Source organism: Lipotes vexillifer, unplaced genomic scaffold (genome assembly GCF_000442215.2).
Source record: "Lipotes vexillifer unplaced genomic scaffold, Lipotes_vexillifer_v1.1 scaffold57, whole genome shotgun sequence".
NCBI lineage: Eukaryota > Metazoa > Chordata > Mammalia > Artiodactyla > Lipotidae > Lipotes > Lipotes vexillifer.
In genome coordinates, this window is record NW_006788075.1 from 2253331 (window position 1) to 2279714 (window position 26384).

The 26384-nt window shown below is 37.5% G+C and overlaps 1 protein-coding gene and 1 pseudogene across 2 annotated transcripts in view; both read left to right on the top strand.

Annotated features, from left to right (window-relative positions):
- PPP1R1C (protein phosphatase 1 regulatory inhibitor subunit 1C) overlaps positions 1-26384 on the top strand; it is a 127333-nt gene that overhangs the window by 87712 nt on the left and 13237 nt on the right. The gene's annotated exons all lie outside the window — the stretch shown is intronic.
- LOC103080233 (glycine cleavage system H protein, mitochondrial pseudogene) lies at positions 21243-21827 on the top strand (annotated as a pseudogene).

The window sequence follows — 26384 nt, forward strand, 5'->3', positions numbered from 1 at the left end:
GTTTGGAAAGTTGAAAGGATTATGTTGAAACATTAAAAAGTATTTTGACTTTTCATTTTGGAATGGTGAACTCTTGAACCAAATTACCAACACCATAGCGTTTAATTGTCACAAATAACCACACTGAGGACTTCCCTGGTGACGCATCTGCCTGCCAGTGCAGGGGACGTGGGTTCAATCCCTGGTCCAGGAAGATCCCACATGTTGTGGAGCAACTCAGCCCATGAGCCACAACTACTGAGCCTGTGCTCTAGAGCCCATGAGCCACAACTACTGAGCCCATGTGCCACAACTACTGAAGCCCACGCACCTAGAGCCCGTGCTCCACAAGAAGCCACTGCAATGAGAAGCCCGCGCTCCACAGTGAAGAGTACCTCCTGCTCACCTCAACTACAGAAAGCCCGCAAGCAGCAACAAAGACCCAATACAGCCAAAAATAAGTAAGTAAATAAATAAATAAATAAATAAATAAATTTTTTAAATGTACTGGGGAAAATTCTTTTAAAAAAAACAACCACAATGAAATGCTTTTTTTGGTGGACTATTCCGAAACTAATGAATGATTAGAGTAATAATAAATTATTCTTCCATACTATGATACTTGGAGAAATATTTCATCTAATTTAAAATTCTTGTTGACTCTTCACCCTATGTAAGACCCTATTGTCCATTTCATGTGAGACTATGAAGTCTCATGATCCTAGTTCAAATTCTGAAGAGCGCTTCCATTTTGAGTTCATTTGATGACCTCCAGATTATCAGTTTTGCCTCTTAACCTACAGTAGTTCAGTGAAAAATAAATATATTTCGGGTATTGAAAATTACCTGTGGATGACTGTTATTGAACAAGGGCTCATGTGCCTGTGCAGCAGAAAGCCAAACTCGGACAGTGGGTGTTTGCAGCAAAGTAAGGGTTTATTTGCAGGGCACCAAGCACTCCTTGACGGCTTTCAGGCAAGGGTTTTTAAAGACAGTGTTAGGGGACAGGGTCATGGGATGTGTGATCAGCTCGTGGACCTTTTGATTGGTTGGTGGTGAGGTAACAAAGTGATGATTTGGGAATCTCAGCCTTCTGGTTCCAACCATTCTGAGTTCTATGTGCTTGTGATTAGCATGCAGCCACCATCCTCTACATGGGTGGCGGGGGGGTCTTAGTTTCAGTAGAATAATAATTCAAAGATATGCATCAGACTGTTACCTATATCCCTTCAGGAGGAACTAGGAATCCTGTGTTTCTATTGTCCTAATCATTAACTGCTTGAATCTGCTTTTTGGAACTTAGGAAAGGCTTACAAGACTAAAGCCTTTTTTTCTACAAAACAAGAAATGAAGGACATGGAGGGGCTTTTGTACCTGGGAAGGCCCCACAGGGTCCTGCTTGGTTTCAAAATCTCCTTTTCTTTGATACTTTTCAATCCTCAGGGGAACCGGAGCAGGATAAGAAAGAGAACAAAGTTTTATATAGGTTAATCATAAACTCAGCAGGGAACTTGGTTTCATGATCATGCTAACCTTATATAACTATAGATCTCAATATAAATTTTTATATGGCCAAAAAAAAGTTTTTAAAAGTATTAAAAATACATTTTATTTTTAGGTGTGTATTTATAACAAGTGTTATTTTATATTTAGCTTTCAAATTTAGTTTCACTATTATTTTAATGTTTGCCTTGAACAAAATTATTCTATTAATTAGAATTAGTCTGGATCTTTCAGGACAGTTCTCAGTATCTCTAAAGGATTCTGAACTTCTAAAAGAATGGGGCAAGAAGGGAAGCCCTCTTCTTCCATCTGTTCAGGTAAAAGGTAACTGTCCCTACCTTTGATGTTATGGAAGGAATACTGGAGAATAGAAGGAAGAAGTATTGGATCTGAGATTTCCTACACTTCTCCCCTTCCATGCTTTAAGCCCTGATGGTTAATGTAGTCAATCAGAGATCTCCTAAATCTTCTAACCCTACTATTACTCCTTGACGTAATTCCCCCTCTAAACAATAAATTAGCACTTGTGCGATAATTACTTCCAAAATATTTTTCTATTAATCTTTCCCAATTATGTATGCCTGTGGTATCTTGTTTATGCTATTTTCTTTGACATTGTAATTTTTCTATTAAGTAACTCAAGTGGATTTTAAATAACATACCTGTAAATCCTAGCATGAAGAAATATGGGAGAGAGATTCATTTGCCAAAGATTCTTAGACTATGTGATAATGTTGATCTCTACATACTCCTTTGTACTAATCTTACTCATCCTAAACTTTGTGAAAAAAAATAATAGAATTAATTTTACTTTGGGCTTTCTTAGACAGTAGTAGGCAAAGTGTCATTTTATTATTTAATTAACCCTTTATAATTACCTGGGCATACAAATGCATTCTAGAATTAATGAAAACAAAAAAAAATCTAGTCTATTTTCAAATTTTTAAAGAAGTACAACATGAATACACGCTTCATAAAATGAAAACTAAAACTCTCCTTACCTCAAAGTAGCCCAAAGCATGGCTAAATACATTTCAAGTTTCATATAACTTAAACATTGCCACAATATGCTATTTGTTTTTTAATAACTTGAGATGTCATGAACGTAAATTTTTTTTTTTTTTTTTTTTGGTTAAGATACATTTTCTAAGAGCTGAACCAAGATAAACTGGAGAAACACCTGCATAGTCTTAATTTTAATGCAAATTAATTTTAATTAACATATCAATTTACTGAAATTAGTGATGGAAAATATTCCAAAAGTAAATACCACAGGTCCCTGTTGTCAATGTCAAAGCCTTCTTTCATCTTATTATGATTAATTGTTGAATCACCACAGGTCCTTTGTTTTACCTGTAAAGCCAAACCAAAGAATTCTTTGCACTTATATCAGCATCCTTTGTCTTCCAGACAGGCATTTTAATCCCTTTTGATCTCTGAGATAAATATATTTTTTCATGTAATTATATAATTACATGGTAGGCCAGAACAGATCCCATGGAGCCACTCCAGTGTGTGCCGTCTAAATAATGTTCTGTTCTACCCCTGATAATTGGCCAATAGATCCCCCTAGGAGTGTTTTGATCCCTTAAATAAACACTGTGTGGGCAAAGGCGGTTGTATTTTCTCACTGGCAATGAAACCAGAAAGAAGAGCTTCACATTTGGTGCTTACTACATCATTTTAAAAAGAACTGCTTGTGACCCTACAGCTCCCTCTGCTGGCTTAGGAAGTTAAAAAAGGACAAGTGGAAAATAGTGTTCATGAACTAGAGCCTCTAGGCGAAAGTGTAATTTTAGGTATGCAATGGGGCTAAACTAAAGAAATAAGCAACAGAAAAACTTCTCATTTTTATTTTTCTTAAGTTGTGAGCCACCCTCCTCACCATCTGTCTTTATTTTACCATTATGTGTGCCTGTACTATGTTACTTTTTGCAATAAAAAGCAAGCTCTAGAACAATGGTAATTTTTCTGAACTACAGCCAAAGTAAGCTTCATGAGCCTATCAGTTCCACTTTAATAGTTCCATCCCTCCATTAGGCAGGGGGTTATTCATAAGGGCCTTAAGTTACCTCCATCTAAGGGGGTGGCAAACAAAAGATGTAAAGAAATGAACCTCTTTTTCAAACTGACCAATTAAAATCCTATGCATCTCATCTTTATGGTATCGGTGACCACCTTTACTTGATACAGGCAAAAAGATGAAAAAGAGAGAGCATGAGAATCGGAGAAACATGGGCTTGAATCTCAGCTCTGGTGATTAAAATCTGTGTGGTATTCTTCAAGTTATTTATCCTTTCTGCTCTCTCTTGTTCACATCAATAATATGGAGATAAAATTAAAGTCCTTGTGAGGGATAAATAAAGTAATGCATATACGTATAGTGCCTGGCATGTAGCAGATGCATATTAATCGTAGTTAACATAATTCTAAGAAATATGGTTTTTCTGCCCCAATGATCCAGAGAGTGCGGAAGAGAACTTCCCTTCTAAAAATTCTGAAAGTATGGCCACAAAACGTGTTCAATCATACAAAACATAATTTTTATTGAAATAAATTAATAGTTAACAGAATCTACAATCCAAACGCATTCATTTTTTAATATGGAGACAAGATAAGAAATATAGTTGACCCTACAGAATCGTGGGTCCCGGAAACCTATTAAATCAGGCTGTAAAAGAAGCTAGGTAAATAGCATATTCTGCTGAAGAGGATTTAGATAATCAGTTACAGGTGTTGTCACAGATTATTACAAATAAATGCATGTCTTTGATAGCTCTCTTTTACTATATATATAGTAAATGTGTTTATTTTAGTATACTAGGTTTTGACAAGACAGTAAACAATGGCTTTATAATCAAATATAGATAGGAAAAAGTGGTTTAAGCCTAACATTTATCTATTCTGAGCTACTGTCTGCCTCCAGGGAATACTGTGCTATCTCTAGTTCTATGTACAGAGGCTAGGTCACTCTTTACTATCTGGTAATAAAAAATAATAGAGGCAGTATAGGTAGTGGTTAAGTGCAAATGTCTGAAGCCAGATAATCTGGGTTTGAATTCTAGCTCTGCTTGAATGATCTTGAGAGAGTACATAGGATGCCTCATCTGTGCTTCACTTCCTTCACTTATAAAATTGTGGTATAAAAGTGTACACTTAGTATCAGTTTCCTAGGGCTGCCTTAACAAATTACCACACACTTAGTGGCTTAAAAGACCAAAAGTTTATTTTCTCACAGTTTGAGAGGCTGGAAGTCTGAAATCAAATTATCAGCAGGGTCATGTTCCCACCAAAGGCTCTAGGGAAGAATCCTTCCTTGTTGTTACCAGCTTCTGGTGGCCCCAGCTGTTCCTTAGCATATAGCAGCATAACTCCAATCCCTGTCTTTGTCTTCATGGGGCCTGCCCTCTGTGTCTCTGTCTGTCCTCTCTTCTTCTTATGAGGATGAACAATGCAATAACTGAAATTAAAAATACACTAGAAGGAATCTATAGCAGAATAACTGAGGCAGAAGAACGGATAAGTGAGCTGGAAGATAGAATGGTGGAAATAACTGCCACAGGGCAGAATAAAGAAAAAAGAATGAAAAGAAATGAGGACAGTCTCAGAGACCTCTGGGACAACATTAAACGTACCAACATTCAAATTATAGGGGTCCCAGAAGAAGAAGTGAAAGAAAAAGGATCTGAGAAAATATTTGAAGAGATTATAGTTGAAAACTTCCCTAACATGGGAAAGGAAATAGCCACCCAAGTCCAGGAAGCAAAGAGAGTCACACAGAGGATAAACCCAAGAAGAAACATGCAGAGACACATATTAATCAACTAACAAAAATTAAATACAAAGAAAAAATATTAAAAGCAACAAGGGAAAAGCAAAAAATAACCTACAAGGAAAGCCCCATAAGGTTATCAGCTGACTTTTCCGCAGAAACTCTGCAAGTCATAAGGGAGTGGCAGCATATATTTAGTGAGGAAAGAGAAAAACCTACAACCAAGATAACTCACCCAGCCAAGGATCTCATTCAAATTCAATGGAGAAATCAAAAGCTTTACAGATCAGCAAAAGCTAAGAGAATTCAGCACCACCAAACTAGCTTTACAACAAATGCTAAAGGAATTTCTCTAGTCAGGAAACACAAGAGAAGGAAAAGACCAAAAGAAGACCAAAAAGACAAAAACAAACCCAAAACAATTAAGAAAATGGTAATAGGAACATACATATCAATTATTACCTTAAATGTGAATGGCTTAAATGCTCCCACCAAAAGACACAGACTGGCTGAATGGATACAAAAACAAGACCCGTATATATGCTGTCTGCAAGAGACCCACTTCAGACCTAGGGACAGATACAGACTGAAAGTGAGGGGATGGAAAAATATATTCTATGCAAATGGAAATCAAAAGAAAGCTGGAGTAGCAATCGTCATATCAGACAAAATAGACTTTGAAATAAATACTGTTACAAGAGACAAGGAAGGACACTACATAATGATCAAGGGACACATCCAAGAAGAAAATATAACAATTATAAATATTTATGCACCCAACATAGGAGCACCTCAATACATAAGGTAAATGCTAACAGCCACAAAAGGGGAAATCAACAATAACACAATAATAGTGGGGGACTTTAACACCCCACTTACAGCAATGGACAGATCATCCAGGCAGAAAATTAATAAGGCAACACAAGCCTTAAATGACACATTAGATGAGACAGACTAGATATTTATAGGACAGTCCATCTGAAAGCAGCAAATACACTTCCTTCTCAAGTGCACATGAAACATTCTCCAGGATAGATCATATCTTGGGTCACAAATCAAGCCTCAGTCAATATAAGAAAACTGAAATTGTATCAAGCATCTTTTCTGGCCACAATGCTATGAGATTAGAAATCAGTTACAGGAAAAAACTAAAAAACACAAACACATGGAGGCTAAACAATATGCTAGTAAACAATTAAGAGATTACTGAAGAAATGAAAGAGGAAATCAAAAATACCTAGAGACAAATGACAACGAAAACATGATGACTCAAAACCTATGGAATGCAGCAAAAGCAGTTCTAAGACGGAAGTTTATAGCAATAAAATCCTACCTCAAGAAACAAGAAAAACCTCAAATAAACAACCTAAACTAACACCTAAAGCAGCTAGAGAAAGAAAAACAAAAAAACCCAAAGTTAGTAGAAGGAAAGAAATCATAAAGGTGAGAGCAGAAATAAATGAAATAGAAACAAAGAAAACAATAGCAAAGATCAATAAAACTAAAAGCTGGTTCTTTGAGAAGGTAAACAAAACTGATAAACTTTTAGCCAGACTCATCAAGAAAAAAAGAGGACTCAAATCAGTAAAATTAGAAATAGAAAAGGAGAAGTTACAACAGACACCACAGAAATACAAAGCATCTCAAGAGACTACTACAAGTAACCCAATGCCAATAAAATGGACAACCTGGAAGAAATGGACAAATACTTAGAAAGGTATAACCTTCCAAGACTGAACCAGGAAGACACAGAAAATACAAACAGACAAATCACAGCTAATGAAATTGAAACTGTGATTAAAAATCTTACAGCAGGGGCTTCCCTGGTGGCACAGTGGTTGAGAGTCCGCCTGCCGATGCAGGGGACACGGGTTCGTGCCCTGGTCCAGGAAGATCCCACATGCCACGGAGCGACTGGGCCTGTGAGCCATGGCCGCTGGGCCTGCTCGTCCGGAGCCTGTGCTCTGCAACGGGAGGGGCCACGGCAGTGAGAGGCCTGCGTATCACCAAAAAAAAAAAAAAAATCTTACAGCAAACAAAAGTTCAAGACCAGATGGCTTCACAGGTGAATTCTATCAAACATTTAGAGAAGAGCTAACACCCATCCTTCTCATACTGTTCCAAAGCATTGCAGAGGAAGGAACACTCCCAGACTCATTCTATGAGGCCATGATCACCCTGATACCAAAACCAGACAAAGCTACTACAAAAGAAGAAAATTACAAACCAATATCACTGATGAATATAGATGCAAAAATCCTCAACAAAATACTAGCAAACAGAATCCAACAACACATTAAAAGGATCATACACCATGATCAAGTGGGATTTATCCCAGGGATGCAAGGATTCTTCAATATATGCAAATCAATAATGTGATACACCATGTTAACAAATTGAAGAATAAACACCATATGATCATCTCAATAGATGCAGCAAAAGCTTTTGACAAAATTCAACATGCATTTATGATAAAAACTCTCCAGAAAGTGGGCATAGAGGGAACCTACCTCAACATAATAAAGGCCATATATGACAAATCCACAGCAAACATCATTCTCAATGGTGAAAAACTGAAAGCATTTCCTCTAAGATCAGGAATAAGACAAGGATGTCCACTCTCACCACTATTATTCAACATAGTTTTGGAAGTCCTAGCCACAGCAATCACAGAAGAAAAAGAAATAAAAGGAATACAAGCTGGAAAAGAAGAAGTAACGCTGTCACTGTTTGCAGATGACATGATACTATACATAGAGAATCCTAAAGATGCTACCAGAAAACTACTAGAGCTAATCAATGAATTTGGTAAAGTAGCAGGATACAAAATTAATGCACAAAAATCTCTTGCATTCCTATACACTAATGATGAAAAATCTGAAAGAGAAATTAAGGAAACACTCCCATTTACCACTGCAACAAAAAGAATAAAATACCTAGGAATAAACCTACTGAGGGGGACAAAAGGCCTCTGCGCAGAAAACTATAAGACACTGATGAAAGAAATTAAAGATGAAACAAACAGATGGGAAGGTATACCATGTTCCTGGATTGGAAGAATCAATATTGTGGAAATGACTATACTATCCAAAAGCAATCTACAGATTCAATGCAATCTCTATCAAATTACCAATGGCATTTTTCACAGAACTAGAACAGAAAAGTTCACAATGTGTATGGAAACACATAAGACCCCGAATAGCCAAAGCAGGCTTGAGAAAGAAAAACTGAGCTGGAATAGTCAGGCTCCCTTACTGCAGACTATACTACACAGCAACAGTAATCAAGACAGTATGGTACTGGCACAAAAACAGAAATATACATCAATGGAACAGGATAAAAGCCCAGAGATTAACCCAAGCACCTATGGTCACCTAATCTATGACAAAGGAGGCAAGAATATACAGTGGAAGAAATACAGCCACTTCAATAAGTGGTGCTGGGAAACTGGACAGCTACATGTAAAAGAATGAAATTAGAACACTCCCTAACACCATACACAAAAATAAACTGAAAATGGATTAGAGACCTGAATGTGAGGCCAGAGACTATAAAACTCTTAAATGAAAACATAGGAAGAACACTCTTTGACATAAATCACAGCAAGATCTTTTTTGATCCACCTCCTAAGGTAATGAAAATTTAAAAATTAACAAATGGGACCTAAACTTAAAATCTTTTCCACAGAAAAGGAAACCATAAACAAAACAAAAAGACAAGCCACAGAATGGGAGAAAATATTTGCAAATGAAGCAACTGACAAAGGATTCATCTCCAAAATACACAAACAGCTCATGCAGCTCAATATTTTTTTAAAAATCCCAGTCAAAAAATGGGTAGAAGACCTAAATAGACATTTCTCCAAAACAGACATACAGATGGTCAACAAACACATGAAAAGATGCTCAATATCACTAATTATTAGAGAAATGCAAATCAAAACTACAATGAGGTTATTACCTCACACCGGTCAGAATGGCCATCATCACAAAATCTACAAACAACAAATGCTGGAGAGGGTGTGGAGAAAAGGGAACCCTCTTGCACTGCTGGTGGGAATGTAAATTGGTATGCCCACTATGGAAAACATTATAGAGGCTCCTTAAAAAACTAAAAATAGAACTACCATGAGACCAGAAATCCCACTACTGGGCATATACTCAGAAAAAAACATAATTCAAAAAGACACATGCACCCCAATGTTTACTGTAGCACTATTTACAATAGTGCTATTTACAATAGCCAGGTCATGGACGCAACCTAAATGCCCGTCAATAGAGGAATGGATAAAGAAGATGTGGTACATATATACAATGGAATATTACTCAGCCATAAAAAGGAATGAAATTGGGCCGTTTGTAGAGACGTGGATGGACCTAGAGAATGTCATACAGAGTGAAGTAAGTCAGAAAGAGAAAAACAAATATCATATATTAACACATATATGTGGAATATGAAAAAATTGGTATAAACGACCTTATTTACAAAGCAGAAATAGAGACACAGACGTAGAGAGCAAACATATGGATACCAAGGGGGGCAAGGAGGGTTAGGATGAATTGGGTGACTGCGAGTGACATATAAACACCACTGATACTATGTATAAAATAGATAACTAATGAGAACCTACTGTATAACTCAAGGAACTCAACTCAGTGCTCTTTGGTGACCTAAATGGGAAGGAAATCCAAAAAAGAGAATATATGTATTTGTATAGCTGATTTACTTTGCTGTACAGCAGAAACCAATACAACCTTGTAAAGCAACTATACTCCCATAAAAATTAAAAAAATAAAAAATAAAATAGAGTAAAATTGAACATCTGGCTATTTAAAAAGGAAAAAAAAAAAACCCCAAACAAAAGAGATGATGCATTCCATTATGGTGCAGAGGTTATATAAGGTATCTGGACAGAAAGCATTAGAGCACTGTGATAGAAACTTGAAATTGTTACATTTCTAATGCTAGAATAATCAGCATATATTCAGCAACTATTGAATGTTGAGATTCTGAAGAGTGTTGGACCACATGAAAGTGGTCACTCAGTTAAGCCTTAATTCTGAGATACAACTTGCAGGGTTAATGTAGTGATGAGCTTTCATGACTTCCGAATGGCTTCCCTTAAACATACTGTGCTATCAATAAAAACTGCACTTAGCAGCAATTATATTAACTGAGTCTAATGTGTGTGGTTGAAATGCCACTCAGAAAACTCTTTAAATACACCTCATATCCTGTGTAAGGTTACATCCATTTCACTATGGCTACATATTTTATTCTGCATATTACCAGTATCCCACATATTAAGTCATAGATGTCTGGGAGAGAAGCCTCATATGCAGAAACTTTACAGTTAATGGGAAAATAAATACCCAAAAGTTCTAACAATATACACACACATTCTATTTTTAAAATGTCTTTTTTTTTCCCTAGTAGCTATTACTTTGACAAAGTAGATCCCAAAGTATTGAGATTTACTCAGGGTTATATATTGCCCTTTACCTACCATTCTGTATCCCATAAGGAGACACAAAGACATTTTTTGTTCATAAGAAGCTTATGAGCTGGTTAGGAATTCCATGCAAAGGATAGATACATGCTACAGATACATAAAGCTACAGATAAATGCATGCATGTGATGCTGGAAGTAAGTCATTTGCCTTTAAAGTGATAGAACTTAGAAAGGTGATCAGACGGGGTACAGTTAAGAAAATATTTTGTAGCAAAGATCTCACGTGGTTTTTGAGAAAGACTCAGACTATGTCTGACAAGATCATGAAACATTGTCTCTAACGCATCTTTACATGTGTTTAGCATAGAAATCACTGTTGGAAAGTTGTTCTGAAGGACAAAGGGACCAGACTCTCTGAGTTTCAGCTGGACCTGGGAAGAGAGTCTTACTGAGTGAGAAGGCCTGATTCTGAGCACAGGGTACATTTGGTAACTCACTGTTTTCTGCTCTGTCTTTATTGGCCCATGTCTAAGTCCTAGAAGAATGTGGGCTCAATAAGTGCTGAATATATGCTGACTATGCTAGCTACAGAAACATTAGGGAGACTAAGAGAAACTAAGAGACTGCATGATTTGTTTTAGTAAAGGCACTGTTGGACATTGAAGGCTTAAGCAATATTACTAGGGAACTCCTCAAATCAACTGCAACAGGAGGGCAGAAAGCACATTCTATCCCGCTTTATCCCAGATCTCCCTCTGCCTTGGTGTCAGGAGGACCCTAGTTGACATACTTTATGGAGCAAAGCTGTACCAGATGGGAAACTGAAGCACTGAGTGGAGTCTGGTGACACCCAGTGGGAGACTACGGTACCTGGAGGGACAGAAACAAGACAGCCTGACTGGAATACATTCCTTTGTGAATACTGCTACATACTACATCCTAACAAAGTCCTGAACACCTTGGGGCAAGCCCAGGGCAGAGTGGATTTTTAAAGAGGCCTTAAGTGGGTCCAAGAGTGAAAAGAGATTTGAAATATTACTGATTTTAAGATCTCATTAATTCCTCAGATTGCTAAAGTCTGGGAAAAATCAAATTATAAAAGATTGAATTTTCATATTTCCAATTGTTTGTTTTTGGTTTGAACCTTCTAATCGACAGATGAATAATTAGAGGTAAAATTAATTTTTCTTATCTATTTTATTTTGTAAGCTTTCTCTTACACACACTTTCATCTACATGCACACAAACACACACATCTCTTTCCAATAAAAGTAACACATTCTGAATATTTATCCTTTAATTGTAGGAAATGGATAGCTACTAAATTGTTTCCTAACATGTTCATCAGTATTTTATGTAGCTTTATATTCCTCCAGCCCCCATTGGAATATAAACATGAATATAGGTGCCAAAGATGATACTTCTAAGAGGTATTTAAATTCTGGTTTAATTCACTTCAGACAAAATGGGAAATGCCTTGTATTTTATTGCCTCTAGCTTCTCACACTAAAAACAATCCCTAAAGAATTTGCTGTGTGGAATGTTTTTGCTGCCTAAGGCAACTGTCTCCTTTGACTGTATGACAGAACAGACCTCAGTTATATTTGTTGAAGTTCAAATATTTGGTGTTTCTTCAATGAAAAACTACACTGCAACATGCCTGAAGGGAAACTGTTTCAAAACAGAGAAGGGACAGATAACAGAGCCGATCACATAACATGCATGTTTGGTCTACTTTGCCCTCCAGTATATTTTAGTGTTTTGGTCAAATGAATGTGTATTGATAAATACATTAAAAATAAACCCTAGTGTGGAGAAAAGGGAACACTCTTGCACTGTTGGTGGAAATGTAAATTGATACAGCCACTATGGAGAACAGTATGGAGGTTCCTTAAAAAACTAAAAATAGAACTACCATACGACCCAGCAATCCCACTACTGGGCATATACCCTGAGAAAACCATAATTCAAAAAGAGTCATGTACCACAATGTTCATTGCAGCTCTATTTACAATAGCCAGGACATGGAAGCAACCTAAGTATCTATCGACAGATGAATGGATAAGGAGGATGTGGCACATATATACAATGGAATACTACTCAGCCACAAAAAGAAACGAAATTGAGTTATTTGTAGTGAGGTGGATGGACCTAGAGTCTGTCATACAGAGTGAAATAAGTCAGAAAGAGAAAAACAAATACCGTATGCTAACACATATATATGGAATCTAAGAACAAAAAAAGGTCATGAAGAACCTAGGGGTGGGTAAGATGGGAATAAAGACACAGACCCACTAGAGAATGGACTTGAGGACATGGGGCGGGGGAAGGGTAAGCTGTGACAAAGTGGGAGAGAGGCATGGACATATACACACTACCAAATGTAAGGTAGATAGCTAGTGAGAAGCAGCCGCATAGCACAGAGAGATCAGCTAGGTGCTTTGTGATCGCCTGGAGGGGTGGGATAGGGAGGGTGGGAGGGAGGGAGACGGGAGAGGGAAGAGATATGGGAACATATGTATATATATAACTGATTCATTTTGTTGTAAAGCAGAAACTAACACACCATTGTCAAGCAATTATACTCCAATAAAGATGTTAAAAAAAAAAAAATTCTGAGAGCCAAGACATTATTGAAAGATAAACTGCAGACTGGAAAACATGGCAGACAAAATGTTATCATCATTATATCAAGAGCTCTCTTAATCAAGGAAAAATCATGCTAATACTTTAAAAGAAAAATAAATTAAAGATGTGAACACTTTGTAGAAAAATATTAGTGCCCCCAAACAAAAAGAAAAGCTGTCTCTTTCATAATTGGAGAAAAATAAAACAACCTATACATTAAAAATTCTCTCTGAAAAGGTAATATTCACACTTTATGAGAGTGTGGGAAAAGAAACATTTATATGTATCACTAAGACGGTCTCTTAAAAATGGTCTTTCATGACTTTAATCATATTTTTAATGATTTTTTTTGTCTTTCCCTTACTATGCTAAATCTTGTGATGGAATCTTGCCACACAATTTACTTGGCAGGATTTGACACAGTTGATCACTTTCTCTCCTTGGCCCCTGTGCACCACACCTCCCAGGTTTCCTCCTACCTCACTGCTTGCTCCTTTTCTGTTCCTCTTGTTTTTTCATCCTCTTCACTCAGACCTCTCAACAGTGGTGTGACCCAGGGATTAGTCTGGGTCCTCATCTCTAACCATATTTGCCCCCTTGGTAATTTCAACCAGTCTAGTGGTTCCATATACCTTTACATACAAATGATTTCCAAATTCATAGCCTTTAAATTCCATATTCACATATCAAACTACCTTGGAAATATAAAGGATATTCCCTTGGGTATGTAACAGACATCTTGAACTTAACATGTCCCTTACAAAAACCATGATCGTCTCCTGTCCCCTACTAACTTCCTCACTAAAGGAAAAAAACATGCTTCTCCTGCAATCTTCTTCCTCTCAGTTAAAGATACCTCCATTCTTCCAGTTGCTTAGACCAAAAACTTTAGTCTTCCTTGACTTCTTTTTAACTCTCACATTTGATAATCTATCAGGGAATCCCATTGGTTCTACTCTCAGAAGATATTTAACCACCTCTCACAACCCCTACTGTTATCACTCTTGTTTGAGCAATCAGTATTCTGCACCTGGATTACTGCAATTATCTCTTAATGGGTCTGCTTACTTTTGTACACTACTGTATATTCTTAATACATCAACAAGAGTGACTCTTTATAGTCCGTATAAGGACTACAAGGCTCAGAATCTGGATCCCTGTTACCTCTCTGATCTTTCTACCTGCTACTCTCCCACTAGCTCATTCTGTTTGAAGCACAATGGCTTCTTTTTTTGTTCCCTGAAAATGCCAGTCATCCCTTTGCCTTATGGCCTTTGTACTTTCTGTTCCCTCTGCCCTAATACTTTCTTCCTCTAGATGTCTGCATGGCCAACTCCCTAGTTCCTTCATGTCTTTTCTCAAATGTGTCAGCTTCTTAAGTGGACCACTGTATTTAAATTACCACCACTCAGACTGAACTCCTGCTCCCTTCCCCTCCTCTATACTTTCACATGATACTTTTATCTTCCTAGCGTATTTTATCACTTACTTATTTATCATGTTTGGTGCTTATTATCTGGATTTTCCCACTAAGAAGAAGCTCCACAAGGTCAGGATTTTTTTCTTTTTTGTTTACTTGTATATTCCATTACAGAAGAATGTCTGGCATACAGCAGCACTGAAGAAATATCTATTGAGTTAATGAACTCAATAACTATAAACGTCATGAAACAGTGATCATGTCTATGTTGGTCAGTACTGGATCCCCAGAGCCTAGCAGACTATTTAGCACTTAGCATACTACATGAGTACTTGTTGAATGAATGAATGAGAATGAGAAGTGGATTTATCAATCATGGCACAATCTTTGGTCACAAGTCCACAGTTTACAATAATAAATATTTTTCTTTGTTGCTCAAAATTAGAAATACTTACAATTTATAAGCTACACAAAGTACTAAGTATTTAGTGAGCTCCCATAGGGATAACCATAGACTAGGAAATGGAGTGATGGCAATCACCTGCTGCTGCAAACTTCGCCATTAAAATGACCTGGTCCAGGGCTTCCCTGGTGGCGCAGTGGTTGAGTCCGCCTGCCGATGCAGGGCACGCGGGTTCGTGCCCCAGTCCGGGAGGATCCCATGTGCCACGGAGTGGCTGGGCCTGTGAGCCATGGCCGCTGAGCCTGCGCGTCTGGAGCCTGTGCTCCGCAACGGGAGAGGCCGCGACGGTGAGAGGGCCGCGTACGGCAAAAAAAGAAAAAAAAAAGACCTGGTCCAAACGCCAGCACCATACTCAGGGAGCAGAGTGATCACTTTTTGGTTATCTTTTAAGTAATAACATTATTTCTAGTAGTTCTCAGTAACTGTTTTTAACTTTGTGCAGGTTTCCCCCTAACTTTTATTTTGAAACTTTAAAAATCAACATGCATTCTCTGATTGTAAACTGACACTGCACAGAAGATTTAAAACTTTACAGATAGATCTCTTAGGCAACTGCCTTGAACACTTACTCCGTGTGCTTTATTGGGATAACAAAGTGGCATCAACAACCTCCCACTTTCTACTCAGGGATTTTACTATCAGTAGATTCTAACATGCTTTAGACTATTAAAAACAGATACTTCACACATGTTTTGGGATTCATATATTGAGGGACTCAACACGGACTCAATACAAATTTTCTAGTCCACATAAGTTTCAATGGACTTCTAAACTGGAAACCAGTTTGATGAAGTTTGGAGGAGGGTTACTGATATTCATCCATAGCAGCCCCGTGGTGGTGTCTTCTGCCTGCTTGGTCATCAGAGTTCATGGGTAGCAGTCAAGGTGACAGGGACACAGAGTGAGGCTCTAACCAAGGAACAAGTGATTTCCCATGACTACACAGAGACTGACAATCATGCAAGGCTAACTCAGCGTTTGGCAGTTTTCTTATCACTTGATTCCTCTTGCCCTGAAAAGTTTTGTGGATATTTCAACTACACTGATTATTTCTTTGTCTCTGCTCCTCAGTAACGTGTTCTTTCCTTAGCTCTACATGTTTGGTTTAATGTAATCAAGACTAAGATAAAATATTTCACTAATAGTTTCTAGTAGCAAGAATGGGATAAACACGCTTGACATAAATGAGTCAGAATCATTCTTTGATGCACACAGCATCTCTTTTTCAAATTCACTTACACTACTTAACAAAATCCCACTAGGAACTAGACCTCTAGGCCTTTTTAATAGAGTGAGATAATCTCACAATCTCTAAACAAATGCTAGAGGAAAGGAAAGAACAAGGAGTTGGAGTTTCTTTTCTCTAGACAACCAAGTCAAACCAGCTCCGTGCAGGAACACCATTTATGTCTTGGTTTTGTAAACTAAATTCTGTGATTACAGTGAAAACCCAGCTCTGAACAAAAGGGTTTTTTCTTTTTTAAAGACATGTCCAGCTGGAGCCAGACAATTCTGAAATAGATCCCAGCTGTTTACATTATCGCAACACAAGAACAACTAAATACTACCACGGAAAGGACTATCAGTAGTAAATTCTTGTTTAAAGTTGTAGGTAGATAGAAAGCCAAATCCTTCAAGACCACTCCCACTCAGCAGTAGCTTAGAAAGGGTAGTAAAAAGAAGACATTAATTCTCACTTGCAGTTTTAACTGGCCCAGCTATCAACACTATAAGTCTTTTGGTGTCTCAAATTGTTCCAAGCATAAGCATGAGCATTTGCTACAGTGTGTATTTCCAAGTTGGAAAAGCTAGCCCTTTTCCAGGAACTTCAAAAATCTGCCAGTTTTGAGATAAATGTTTCATGTATTTCTTCCATAATCATAATTGTTTGTGGATTGTGTATTTTGTCTCACATTTAGTTTTTTTGCCTTTTTATAAATGCAAGCAGGTATAGATATTTCTATAAAGTCTCATTTTCATTACACAGCACAAAGCAAGTACTATTTAAAGTATAAAAAAAGTACTGAGTAACATAACCAGATGGCAATTTCCTTTAATCACAATAATCATAACTATATTGCTGATTAATTTGGTAGTATTCTTAATTATATGCTTTGTTACCAGTAAAATGAAAAATAGTACATATCTAAAATTTAGATTGAATAATGTTATTTTCTAGGTAAATAAATCTCCTGTTTTACTCTGTGCCCAGCATTATCTTCTAAGAGCACATGTATTTTTAAACAATTTATATTTATATTCCATTTTACATGCTTATAGTATATTCTCTCTTAATACTCATATTTATAAATTATACATTTGAATTTGGTTTTCATTTCAACACCTGACCAAAAGCAAAACATTTCAAGTATAAATATTTAGTCTCTCAAGATGAAACGGATTCATTTTCCTTTAGTATATGTGCATAGTATGTATGTTTTGTTTGGATATTCTTGTCTACGGAGACCTAACAAACCCATTCAATAATATTTTATATACATATAAATGCTAATTTTGATTGGGTAGCAGTTCAGAATCAAAGCCAAAGTTCATTTTCTCACCTGATGTTATGTCAATGTGCTATTAAACAGTACTCTTGAACTATAAATTTGTGTGTGTGTGTATATGTGCATCTGTGATGAAGCTATGTAGTTGAATATACTTTCTGAAAATAAAGCTGCAGGGAGTGAATTGGTGAAGGATGTCTTTCTCAACCTTACACAAGTAGTAAATTGGGTGACATTTGCTATTTATAACAGATGAAAACCACATGAGAATTTTTTTCTGCCCTAACCTCTGATGATTAGATAAGCTCAGTTTCTTTAAATGCTATGCTTAATATTTAAACTGAATCCTATTTAAAAAGATAGTCTAGGATGAACTGATAAAGACATTCCAGATGCAATCTTCCAGAAATGACAATATAAACTTAATCTCTTGAAGAATAAATTTAGGCAATATGCCAGATTTTGAAAGTCAAATGCTTTCAGATGATAACTAGTAAGTTTCTCATAACACGTTTAATTTTTTATACCCAAATTCTCTATTCACACATGTAATCTTCACAGTTACATGAGACTATAAACCATTATTTTAAAAAATAAAAACTTTAAAATTTGAAAATAAAAATAAGCAACCTGTTTCCCAGGACAGATGAAATGATCCAAAAGTTTTACCTTCTTTTTGCAGAAACAAATACTGAAAGCAGTTAACCAAGACCAGTTAACCAAGATTAAAAGAGAATAAATGAGTGTATAGTTTTGGATATGTTGAGGTTCTGATGCCTGTGTTAGTGAAGGACTTCCTAGCCTTAAAGAAGTAATAATTACCTTGCGGGAATGCTAACATTTAAGAAAAAAGGTAGTCAATGCAGAAAAATAAAACACTTAGGAGACAGAAGGAGGAGTAATTAAATGCAGCAGGGAGGTCACTGGTAGAATATCTCAGAAGCCAAGAGAAGTTGAATCCTCAAGAAAGAGTAAATATTTAACAATGGCAAAGACTGAGGAACGGTGAAATAAGATTAAAGCTTAAGAAACACCAAGTTGGTGTTTGGATGAGGCCAATCAAAGGTCATCTATAAACAGTTTTGGTACGGAGACTGGAGTGGAAGTCATATCAGAGCAGGTTGTTGAGTGAACAGGAGGTGAGAAAGTGGGACCAGCAGTTTAGACAGCTCCTTTCTTAAAGGATGAGATACAAGCAAGAAGAATATGCATGGTTAAAGGAGTTTTTTATTTTTTTGTTTGTTTATTTTTAGGATAGAAGATACTTGACTACATTTGAGTACATTTATAAACTGAGGGGAAGAAGGCACTTGAGAAAGGATAAAATGAAATTCTAGATATGAGAGCAGAGGCAGATCCTAAGAATTCTGGAATTGGAGATGTGCGTGGAAATCCTTCCAAGACCATCACCACTCCCAACCCCACCCCCCATCCTGCTCTATTTCTCTCTTCTCCACAGCATTGAGACCTTCATAATACTATATAATTCACTTTTTGTTACCTTTACCATTTGTCTTCTTCACCTCTCCACCTCAATCTCCTTTGTGACCTCTTCATTTCCTGCTATTCCTACTTATCCTTTAAATCGAAGTGTCCTCCCAGGACTATAAAGTTCACAGGGGCAGAGATCTTTATCTTTTGTTCATTCATATATTTCAACACCTACAACATGGTGGGCATTCAACAAATACTTGCTAAATGAAAAGATGTTGGAGTGTAAAAATTAAATTTTGCTGGGGTTAGCTTGAAAGATTTTATTCCTTTTTCTGCAAAGTAGGAATAATTAAGCTGTAATTTATAAGGAAAGTAAGCTCTAGAGAGATTTCATATATACTGAAAGGTAAACATTCACTATATAGATCAGAGATTATTTATAGTAGTCCGAGAGCCCCATTTAAGTTCATGATTTGTCTATCCCACATACTGATTTATTTTTCTTTTTAATTAGCTACCATCGTTTAAACATTAGATTTAATGCAGCAATTCAGATGTACTGCTTGTCTTGTAAAGCTGGAGGATGTGGCAATACTTGATTCATATTTCAGCATGACAACAATCACCTGGATCTGATTTGAGGCTGTCCCTTCACCACCACCACCCAGGACATAGGTTCACAAGATGAAGCATGTGATCTTCATTTGCCAAAGTCCTCACCATTCACTATGGTATCCTTAACCCCTAAATCTGCTGTCAATTTCCATTTATTATTGAACTTGAGCTACTGTTTTGTATAGTATGGCTGCTTCATCTCTCCTGGCCTTTTAGGCAAATGTGCTTGCAATCCATGACATTGATAGTATTCAACTAACAGGTAATTTGTGTTCCAATGGGGTTTTCTTTTATCCTTAGAAACAGATTAAACTCCTCACCATGGTTAATTAGATCCTATATGGCCTGGCTGCTCCAATCCACTGAACTCCCTTAACAACTCTCCACTTGGCTTTAAATGCACTCCTACTTTCTGTCCTCAATGGCCCTCTTCCTTTTTCTTAAATATATCAAGCTCCCTCCAGACTCTATGCCTTTATATTTTCAGTTTCCTTTACCGCAATTTCTTTCCTTCAGATAATCAGCATGGCTGGCGTCTGATTCTGTCACACATGCAAATATTTGTCAACAAGCAGCCCCCTCCGTCCGACCCATACAAGTTGCTCTGAAATCTCAATGCAACTCAGCCCTCTGTCCTTTTAAGATCTCCAACAAGCGACTTGCATGAAAGGTTTACTCAAGGCAAAGGGGACAATTTTCTAGGTGTAGGGTTAATTTAAACTTCTAGTCAGAATCAAGTGACAAAGACCGCACACAGAACAGACTGGAATTCCGAAATTACATTCCACTTTGAAGTATGTACACTATGAGGTTTACTAGATTCTTAAACCCTGTTCATCCAAATGCAATGAATGTATCCATTCAATGTATCCAGCCAGTAGACGTATCTTGAACACCACTTACTTCCCTGAAGAAAAATTGTTTCTAACGTATTATATGCTAATGTAAAACTTTCTGGTATTGATCGGAGTTACAAACGGTGCTCTTCTTATGTAAGTTTTCCATTAGTGTCCTTCAAATGCTAACTCACTCCCTGGAGTGTTAGTCCTGACTAGTGTACCTTTAATATTAATAAACCCTTCCTAAGGGTCGATAAAATTAACACATATTCATTCCTGTACATGTACACACACCACATACTCCATGACGTGTTTTAAATCACATCATAAGAAACATATTAGGAATCAATCACTCATACATAGAACAAATACTGAGAATCCTCTCCTCCCTTCCCCTCTCCATACCTTAAATCAATTTTGAGTGAATTGACAAGAAAATAAAAAGTTGGCTTACTGTGGGGCTATGAGTGACTGGTTTACTCCTTAATTCTTTCCACGGAACTGACGGGATTTGAAGAAATTGTTTCTGGCACTCCCACTGTAACTTGAAATGTATTTGGTCACAGAAACAAGGCCAGTGTTGACCTGGCCCTTAAAAAGACGCTCCGCAGCCCGGAGAACAAGCCGAATATGGCGAACAAGGCGAACATGGCGCACGTGGCACGTGGTGCTGCGCACAGCATGGCACAGAGTGCGTGGCCCGAGGTCTGCGTTCTATGCGCCTGCGCAGCGTCTCTGCGCCGGGGTCAGAGGCTGCCGGCGTTGCCGTGTCCGCCCAGGTCCCTGGAGGCTGAGGGCGGGCTGCTGGTGGACGCCTTGCAGGCGCTGCGCACCGGCCCACCTCCGTTCTCCGAGCGTAAATTAACAGACACCCTTGAATGGATAACAACAGAAAACACTGTTGGAGTAGTGTGGGGATCGACAATTTTGCACAGGAAGCTTTGGAGCTGTTGTTTACTGTAGCTTGCGTGAAGCTGGGACAAAATTGAACATACTCATTCGGTGCTTTGGAAAGTGCGAAAGCTGCTAGTGAACGCTAGTCTCCTCTCTCAGGAGAAGTAACTGAAATGAATGCAGCTCTAGCAGAAAATCCAGGGCTTGTCAACATATCTCGTTATGAAGATGGTTGGCTGATCAAGATGACACTCACTAACCTTTCAGCACTAGATGTGTGAAGAAGCATATGAGAGATACATAAAATGTATTGAGGAATGAAGATGGAACCCCTAAATAAACTAGTTTGAAACAACTTAATCTAGCATAGTTGTCTTAAGTTAGTGGTGGAGAGATTTTTAAAAAGCAACTTATAGCAAAAGGAACTACTTGCCACGTTACCTGAAGAAAATACCCCTTAACTTCCTAATGACTTCACGTAAACATTATGCATCTTTTTCACAGCACCCTATGAATTTTAGGATAGGCTCCAGTTATAATATTCAGAATTCCTGAAACTGTGGTAAAACTGGTTATAAAAATTATATAATTCAAAGATAACATTGTTATCTTAAGCCTTATATAATACTGTAACTTGCTTACAGCCATCCCTGGATTGGGGTCAAAATACCTAATGATCTTCCCATTAGAAATAACTGGCAGTGGAGAAGAGGTTTTGTTAGTCGTACAGTGTCAGACAAAGAAAAATACTGTCTTAATTTTGCAATATACTGTGTTTGCTGGTGCTATTTTTATACACTGAAGCAACAGCCTTGCAGGAAAATAAAGTTTAATAATGAAATATTCAACTCCTTAATTAAAAACAAATGGAACCGTTGCTTCTGCATTTCTGTACCTATATGGGTTAAATAGGCACTGAAGGCTTCCCTGAATAACTGTCATGAAACCTGAACTATGTTCTTCCCATTTTTCTCTTCCTGCTTCTTGGAGTATATTTATTGCACACAGATGTAAACAGCAATGTAGAATTTACCAACAATTTCATAAGATAAAATAAGGGGAGGGTCTAATATCAGATACTCCAAAGTAAATCCTCTTAAAATCTTCGTGAGCCATCTCTCTTCTTTCAGGTCTGTCTTCCAGGTCCCTCCTGCCCCTCTTGTGATCCAGCAGATGTCCCTCTTCTTTCCCTTCCCTCAGATGCTGCCCAGCTCCTGTGGATTCCATCCCTTCTCTTCCAAAAGCAAACGTGTTTCTTTTCTTTCATATGCATAATAACCTACCTTTTTTTTTTTTTTTTTTTTTTTTTTTTTTTTTTTTTTTTTTTTTTTTTTTTTTTTTTTTCTGAATCCTTGGTGCCAGTGATGGCACAGGTCCCAAAGCCCAGCATCCACTGAATGAATGAATGTTTACCAAAACAGCAAATGTAGGTCCTCCGGAGGATTTGTATGTCAGCAGTCTTGAAAAAGAAAACAAAATTCCCCACATTTTACATGTTTTTATAGAAAAATAGATTGATTTCTAAACACCTTACAAGCATGTTTGTGGAACACGGCTCTTCTTAATTTGGAGACTTCATAAATACAAGAAATAGAAAAAACAATGCTCATTAAGTTTGGATTTTCTTCAAGTATGATGGTTGTGGCTTCTTATGATGATATTTGGTATGTAGCAGAAAAGGTACAAGCTGTTCAGTCTCAACACACACCAATCTACACTTATTTGTGTACAGAGTATTAACCTAAGGACAAATATCTAAAAATAATTGGGCTATCATAATAAGTGCCCTAAAATAACTTTGTTAAAAAAAAAAACCCTGAAAAATTTGATTCAGTAATTGACTCTTCAACAGATGTAATCTGTCTTTCTACATTTTTTTGGCGATTACATTTTCTAGGAAAAAAAAAATCAGGACTAAGTTCATTTGCAATTTTGCAGTAATATTGGTGCAGGAAGTAGTTCAGGAGGAGTAGGACATTTCCATAATTTATGGAAAAAGTATTTCAGAATATTTGAAATTAGTACAGTCGTGGAAAAATATCTGCCTTATTCCTAAGTAGCATCAGCTCTACAAATGGGCAGAGAACAAGCAGCTGTCTAAATATTATGATGTAAGGAGAATATTATAAAGTCCTGATTTTCTGAATCATCTCCATCTATTATTGTCTTTCTTGACACCTGGATTAAAATTGCCATCACTTGAAACTTTCTTTGGACTATGAGAAAAGAAGTCATATTCTTCAGGAAAAAACAAATTGTTAAAATGTTTATCATATTATACTGCAATGGAGGTAAATCTTCAATTAGAAATACACTGTGACTAGAAGAATGAGATCTTGGCCCAACAGGAATGAGAAATTGGATGTCATAGTGGGAAAAGAACTACAGTTGACCATTGAACAACATAGGTTTGAACTGCTTAGTTCCACTTACACATGGATGTTTTTTCAGTAAATATGTACTACCGTTGTCAAACCCAAGTTTGTGTGCCTGACACACGGTGAGGCCAAACAAACCAAAACGCCGGCACTTGGAGTGGAGAAAGGATTATTTATTGCAGGGCCATGCAAGGAGAACAGGATGGCTCGTGCTCAAAAGACCTGAACTCCCCGATGGGTTTCAGGGAAGAGGTTTTTATAGGCAAGATTTGGAGGGAGGTCTGCAGGGTGTGTGACTTTCCTCTGATTGGCTTGTGGTGAGGTAACAGTGTGGTGTTCCAGAAATCTCAACCATCAGCCTTCTGGTTCCAACCAGCCTGGGGTCCACATTCTTTGCTCAGCCTGAACTTACCATCCTCCACCTGGGTGGGGGCCTTACTTCCTGGAGAAGAACTCAGAGATATGTATCAAATTGATCCGCACATCCCCCTAGGAGGAACCAGGATCAGGCCCCATGGCTGCACTGTTGTTTCTTTCTGCATTCCCTCACTTCCCTAATTAGTAACTGTTTGAATCTGACCTTTGGGACTCAGGGAAGGTCTAGGAGGCTGAAAGCCTTTGCTTACCAACAAGAAATGGGGGACATGGAAAGGCTTTTATGCTTGGCAGGTCCCTATAGGGCCCTGCTCATTTTCACTAGTGTGCTACACAATCTGTGGTTGGTTGAATCCGCTGGTGCAGAATTTGCAAATATAGAGGGCTGACTGCAAAGTTATATGTGGGTTTTTGACTCTGTGTGTGTGTGTGTGTGTGTGTGTGTGTGTGTGTGTGTGTGTGTGTGGTGGGGGTGGGGATGGGGGTTGGTGCCCTAACTGTGTGTGTGTGTGTGTGTGTGTGTGCTGGGGGTGGGGATGGGGGTTGGTGCCCTAAACCTCCGTGTTGTTCAAGGGTCAACTGTAGAGTCAAATTCAGGAATTTTGGGTTCTGATATTGACTTGCCAAGCCATGTTGGGAAACTCATTTAATAATTGGCAGACACAACTTTCTAGCTGTGAAATGGGAATAATAGCAGTAGCCCATTCCATGTGACAGTGTAATGTTGAGAATAGAATGATATATATACTTTTTGCCCTGAAAAATTGAAAAGCACTGTAATAATATGTTATTACTATTATTACACATGATGATAGAATTAGAATCAGGAGAATAATAGGGGCAACAGAAGGGAGCCCCACTGTAGTTTAGATAGTATTAATTATAAATATTGGTGATATAGGATAAAGGTGCATAGGAAGGAAAGAGGATGAAACTTCCAAAGTGATCCTCCAGTCCAAGACAGATTGGATGCCCCACAAAGAGGTTGGGGTAAGTCATGCTTAAACTGAACCTCACTTTTATCTAAAATTAACTATGATCATAGTACAAGGATCAATTAGGTGAGTGGGAAAATATAGATGAACAGAAACAACAAAATAAATGGTATCAAGAATTATAGATTCTGTTTACTTGTATTTTCAAAACCAAATTGAAATAATGATGAGGAGGAGCTCAAGAGCTAATTTTGGGGGGAATTTTTAAAAAGTTTTTCTTTGCTATGTTTTCCTAGAATCTCCAGGAGATTGCTTTTAATGTGTTATGATATCACGCGTGTCAGTATCTGGCATGTCTTCTCCACAATTCACTGAAGTAAGTGTCTACTCTGAGAAAACTGACAAATTTTAAGCATTCTAAAACCTAGGTTGTGACAATTCTGGGCAAAATATGTCTTTTATAATCACTCAAATTCTGTCATCTGGTTATTTACAGATCCACACAATGAGCACTGACCAGGAATGCTCAAGGCTTTGTAGTAATAAAATTATTGCCTCAGGAACCAAAGAAAGCATGAAACCAGTTGTGATGATTTTGACCCCTGACCTGAAAGTCTGATATTCATTCTTCAAAAGATGCCTTGCCTGTGGGGAGACAATTACTGTCTTTGTAAAAGATGTCCTAAGTGTTTTTTTATTACTTTAGTTCCAATCATTAGTGTGAGGTTTAGATTTTTAACTTGAAGGTCACTCCTGAGACATATCGGAATATTTTCCATTTTTGTCTGGTTCTCAGCTCATCATAAGTTGCATTCAAAGATGGAGGTATGGGGGGGTGGAAAGGAATACCCCAGTTGCCTTTCATTTTCCTTTTCTGTCTTCCATCCCAGAAGGAGATCACAGGGAAGACATAAGAAAGAGAGAATAGGCTATTTGGGACACTTTGGGTTTCACATGTCAAAACTCAAATCTAATTAGCTTAGGCAAAAGGGAAATTTGTTGAAAGATTACTTGGTTACTTTATGCTATTAAGGGAAAACAAACTACCAGGAAAGAAAGGAAAGGAAGCTGAGCCTCAGGAAACAAAGAGAATCAAAGTCTGCCATCTCTTCCATTTCCTTTATTTTACCTGTCAATTTCATCCTCCCTATGGTCCACTGCAGAGCAGCTATCTCCTTAAGTAGGAAACC